Source organism: Atractosteus spatula, chromosome 1 (assembly GCF_055471065.1).
Source record: "Atractosteus spatula isolate fAtrSpa1 chromosome 1, fAtrSpa1.hap1, whole genome shotgun sequence".
Classification (NCBI taxonomy): Eukaryota; Metazoa; Chordata; class Actinopteri; order Semionotiformes; family Lepisosteidae; genus Atractosteus; species Atractosteus spatula.
The window spans coordinates 11,777,787-11,783,786 of record NC_142706.1 but is presented as its reverse complement, the minus strand read 5'-3'; positions in this window follow the sequence as shown (position 1 = coordinate 11,783,786).

Genomic DNA, 6,000 nt, shown 5'->3' with positions numbered 1-6,000 from the left:
TACAAGCTTATTTGCTCTCCTATGCATCCCATGGCTGTCACACTGAAATGAATGCCTTGTGAACAATCACACCGATCAGCTCTACTTTCCTTGACATTTACAGTACCTGCGTGGTATACTGAATGTGGCTCATAAGGGTAATAATAACAAAAATGTAATATATTACTAATTTAATCCATTTTAAAATGGTGCTATTTAAATTACAATATTTTATAGTTTACACAGCACAGAACACAATCCCCTGAATGACGTGACGTACACACACACACTGCTGTGCAAAGAACTGCTGTGCAAAGAACTACACAAGTCATCAACAGGACATTCCCGGAAAGCGGGAGAAGAGACCCAGGGCGGATCCACCTTCGGAAGGACAGAAAAAGAGAGTGGTAAGGGAGAACCGTTTCCTCGTCCTAGAGGAAACGGAACTTTCTTCCCTCGAGGCCCAGGAACAACCGGAGGAGGCAGCCCAGGAAATGGAAACCCTTCCCCCCGAGGCCCAAGGACGACAGGAAGTAACAACCCAGGAAACGGAACCCCCCTCCCCCGAGTCCCACGGACAACAGGAGGAGGCAGCCCAGGAAGAGGTAACCCCCTCCCCCGAGGCCCAGGGGCAACAGGAAGAGGCAGCACAGGAAGTCGGAACCCCCTCCCCCGAGGCCCAGGAACAACAACAGGAAGAGGCAGCCCAGGAATTGGAGCCCCCCTCCCCCGAGGCCCAGGAGAAACTGGAGGTTCCCGAAACTCCCGGAAAAGGGAAGAAAGGAGTCTTCCCGAAGCGGTGGCGGAGAGTATCCTCGAGGAAGACGAGGATTACTTCGAAGCCGCCCTGGAGCCCGGACTGATGGTAGGGCTGGACCTGTCCAGCATGTTTACGTTTCAGTCCCCAGCGAGACCTGGAGGGAGCCCAGCATATTCCCCCCAGGACCCGAACGAGAGGAGTTACATCTAGGCTAAACAGTGCCCAGATGTAGACTCCCAAGTTTCAACTGTAAGTACAGAGAGGAGGTTTAACTTTCACTAGTTTAATCATGACTGTGAAACTAACCTTCCTAACAACTAACATGAGAGGGCTGAGAGACCCGGTGAAAAGACGGGGAGTCTTTCATGATCTGGCCTCAAAGTCTTTCTCAGTTTGTTTCTTACAGGAGGTCCACCTGAAGGATGAAAGCGACAAGCTGACATTCACCAGGGAATGGACGAAGGGAGAATCATGCTGGAGCGTAGGAGGGGTCCACTCTTCCGGAGTGGGAATCCTCCTTGGAAACCAAGATGGCGCTGGTTTCCTCCTTCTCGGTGGTGCAGGGCCGGATCCTAGTCGCAGACATCGACTGGAGGGGGCAGAAGTTGAGAGCGATTAACGTCTATGCTCCGACGGAACCCTCTATCCGGAAGGAAGTGTTTGCTGACCTGGCCAGCTGCTGCACCAACAACAGACAGGTGGTGCTCGGCGGGGACTTCAACGTCGACCGGGAGAAGGGGAGTGACGCTAGCTCAGCAGAGCTGGAGTCGCTACTCAAGCAGTTCTCCCTGGTAGACGGCTTCAGACGGTGCCGCCCTAACGACGCCGGAACGACCTGGAAGAACTCCCGGGGAGTGTACAGTCGCCTGGACTACATCTTCCTGCACACCACCTGCTCCCTGGAGTCGGCGACGGTGTCCCCGGCGTGGTATTCCCACCACGAGCGCTTGACGGTGGTGGCTAACACCAGCCTGCCGGCATTCGGTCGTGGGTACTGGAAGCTGAACCGGGAGATACTGGAGGAAGATGACTTCAGGGCACTGTTCCGGAAAGACTACGCGAGCTGGGACGACCTGAGGGACGGCTACAGCTCCGTGGTGGAATGGTGGGAGTCGGTGAAGGACAGGACCCGAACCCTGGCGCAGACGTACTGCAGACAGAAGGCGGCCAGGGAGAGGAAGGAAGCTGCACGACTCCAGAGGCAACTCGAGGAGGAGTACAGCTCGGCTAACGGGGGAGGAGCCTTCAATTCAGCCCGGGCACGGGACCTGAAGGAGAGGCTCCGCAAACTGCACACCGAGAAAGCCAAGGCTTTCCTGGTCAAGGCACAAAGGGAGCATTATGAGAATAATGAAACCTGTTCCTCCTATTTCTTCAATCAGGTCCGAGGAGCCCAGAAAAAGAGGGTGATCCACAGCCTGAGACGGGGAGATGGAGAGGAAGTGCTGGACGAGAGCGACAAAGTAGAAGCGGCCACCGCTTTCTACAAGGAGCTCTTTTCAGAAAAGCAGACGGAGGTGGAGGCAGGCGATGCTTTTCTGGAGGGGCTGAAGGCACGAGTACCGGAGGAGGTGAGGGAGGACTTGGAGGGTCCGATCACGGCCAAGGAGCTGAAGGCGGCGCTCTTGTCCATGGAGAATGGCAAGGTGCCGGGGCCAGACGGACTCCCCAAGGAATTCTACACCTGCTTCTGGGACACCCTGGTGGCAGATCTGGTGGAAGTGGCGCAGGAGATCTTCCGCCGGGGGAAACTCGGAGACACCATGAGGGAGGGCGTCATCTCCCTGCTCTTCAAGGGAGGAGACGCCGCCGACCTCAAAAACTGGAGGCCGATCACGATGCTCTGCGTGGACGTAAAGATCCTGTCCAAGCTCCTGACCGGCAGACTGAGAACCGCCCTCCCCCACATCATCCACAGCGACCAGACGTGCGGGGTGGAGGGGCGATCCGTCAGCTGGAACCTCCAGCTGACCAGAGACGCCATCTCCTGGGCCGAGGACCGGAACGTGCCCATGATGGTGGTCAGCCTGGACCAGGAGAAAGCCTTCGACAGAGTGAACCACAGCTATCTGTTCAGGGTGCTGGAACGCTTCGGTTTCGGAGAGAGTTTCAGCCGCTGGATTCAGATTCTGTACTCTGACGTGGGCAGCAGAGTGAACGTGAACGGAAACCTGGGGGATTTCATTCCCCAGGAATCCGGAGTTCGACAGGGCTGCCTCCTTTCACCCCTTCTCTATGTTCTCTTCACAGAGCCCTTAGCAGAGGCGGTGAGACGGGACCCTGTCATCGACGGCCTGGAGATACCGGGAGGCGCGGGGGAAACCCTGAAGATCTCCCAGTACGCCGACGACACGACGCTGTTCCTGAGGTCGGACAGGGGGTTGAGGAGGGCCCTGCAGGTCATGGAGCAATACTCCAGAGCCTCTGGGTCGAAGCTCAACCGCCGAAAGAGCAAACTGAAGTTCTTCGGGCCCTGGAAGCACAGGACGACGGCGCTGGAGGGTCTCGAGCTCTGCACGGAGCCCCTCAGAATACTGGGGGTTTCCTTCCAGAGCCAGGACAACGAGACCAACAACTGGACCGAGAGGATCGCCAAGGTGAACGCGAAGCTGGGTCTGTGGAAAACGCGGTCGCTGTCCTACACAGGGAAAGTGATGGTGTTGAAAGCAGACGTCCTGCCGGCTTTGGTTTACCTGGCGGTGGTGTACCCGCTGCCGGCCAGACTCAGACGAGGGCTGCAAGGGATGATCTTCGGCTTCGTCTGGGGCGGCAGGTACGAGAGCATCACAAGGAACCGGATGTGTCAGCCGGTCGAGGAAGGGGGTCGAGATGTCCCACATTTCCCCCTGAAACTCGACTGCATCTTTTTCTGCAACCTCTGTCGGGCGCTGCGGGAGCCCATCGGCCACAAGTACCAGTACTTTGTCAGGCTGTGGCTCTCCATCCCGATGAGGCACTTGGTCCAGTGGTCAAACACTGGGCCCAAGGCAGAGAGGCGACCGGAGTTCTACACCCACGCTGTCAAGTGGAGCAGGAGGTACGAGGCCACGAGACAGCCGGAGCTCTGCACCAACCACAGAGCTCTGTACAAAGAGGTGAGAGGGCATCTGGTCGCCAACGAAAGGCTGCGAGTTCCCAAACAAGTCTGGGAAAGAACGCAGCCGAAAGAACTGGACAACGAACTGAAGGACCTCAACTGGATGGCCGTACACAAGAGACTGGCTACCAGAGAGGTCCTCTACAGACACTCGATCTCCAGGAATCCGCATTGCCCCCGGGACACGTGTTTCGTCGAGGAGACTCAGGAGCACGTTTTCTGGAGCTGCCCCTTCGCCAAGGTGGTGTGGGGCAGAATGGACAACACCATGCAACTCCTGGAAACGGGTGCGGTGCTCAGTTACCAGTACATTCTGCTGGGGCTGGCACCTACCGGATTGGACAAGGGGCCGCAGTTCCTGATGTGGCTGCTGCTGTCCCTCACAAAGAAAGGCCTGTGGGACGCGAGGAACAATCTCATCCGGCACAACATCAAGTGGGGAGCAAGGGAGCTGGAGGAGAGGATCCTGGCGGACCTCAGGAGGAGGATGAAGCGCGACGTTGCCAAATGGGGTTTCCCTACGGCAAAGGAGTGCTGGAAAGGACTGTGGACCCTGTACAGGGATTAATGATTAACAGCAAGTGGTAGGGTTTGGAGGGACTCTCATAATAGCGCAAATCCGCCCACCCTTGCAACGATTGATAACGGACAATCACCGCCGTTCCGCCGTCGTTTTTTGGAGAATTAATGTGTGAGATGTTTACTATTGCGATGTTTTTTTTCTGATTAAAGTATATTTTATAAGAAAAAAAAATTTGTTCTTACCAGAAACTACCACTAGGGGGCAGAGGAGTCTAGCGTCTGAAAGAGCACAAATCACAATAATTTCTTACACTTGTATAGCACTTTTCTGGACACTCCCCTCAAAGCACTTTACAGATAATGGGGACCTCCCCTCCACCAATGTGCAGCCCCACCCAGATAATGCAACAGCAGCCATAGTGCACCAGAATGCTCACCACACATCAGCTCACAGTGGGGAGGAGAGCAGAGTGATGAAGCCAGTTCATAGATGGTGATTATTAGGAGGCCATGAGTGATAAAGACCACAGAGAGTCAGGAGCTCAGTTTAACGTCTCATCTGAAGGATGGCGCCCTTGGTGCCATTCTATACTGTGTCCCTGTCACTATACTGGGGCATTAGGACCCATATAGACCACAGGGTGAGCACACCTTCCTTACTGGCCCCACTAACACCTCTTCCAGCAGCAACCTTAGTTTTTCCCAGGAGGTCTCCCATCCAGGTACTAGCCAGGCTCGCACCTGCTGAGCTCCAGTGGGCTGCCAGCTATGAGTTACAGGGTGATATGGCTGCTAGCAAACAACAAAACGTGACTCGAAAGAGACTGCTACACAAAATACTTTATTGCTCAATCTCTTGGATACGTTGAGCATCCTACTGACGTGCTACTTGAGTAATAAATACCCTGGAACAGCACTTCCAGCCATCTTTGAGCCAATGACTGATACAAACTGGCAACCCTGCCAGACCATTTGGATAAAAATCTAGTACAGCCGATCAGAACCAGTAAGTCTGAATCACAGAAATAAAATTAGAATTGTTAAAAATGAGAAAAATCCATTCAGCCCATCTGTTTTGTAGTAATTGGTAGATCTGAGCTGTTTCTTGAAAGAAGTCAGGGTTTAGGCTGCAACAACATGGCTGGATGGCTTATTCCACACTGCCACAACCCTGTGAGAAAATACGTTACTTGTATTCTTGTGTTACTCAGTTTCCACAGTGTCTCTCCTCTTATTGATGCTGAAGAACACTGGGTTGATTTTGTCAACGTCTTTCAGTATTTTAGATTGGAATCTTGATCCTTGATTCATCATCTTCTCGGCTCAGGATTAAAAAGATTTAGTTCTTTTATCCTGCAGGACATTCCCTTAAGGCCTGGAACAGTGTGGTTGCTCATCACTGATCTGATTCAGCAATAGCTCAATCGTAACGTGGATGACAGTTTCTCATTAACGGGAGCAGTACTGTGTTACACTACAGTTCCAGTTTTAGTCTGCAGGAAATTAAACTCACAGGACGCTCAGATGCCTGGGTGGCCAAAGACATGTGATCAATATTCTAAATGAGATCTTACTAGAGGATTGTACAATTTTTACATAACATTCCTTAATTTAAAATTCTAATGTCAAAAATGTCTAAAAA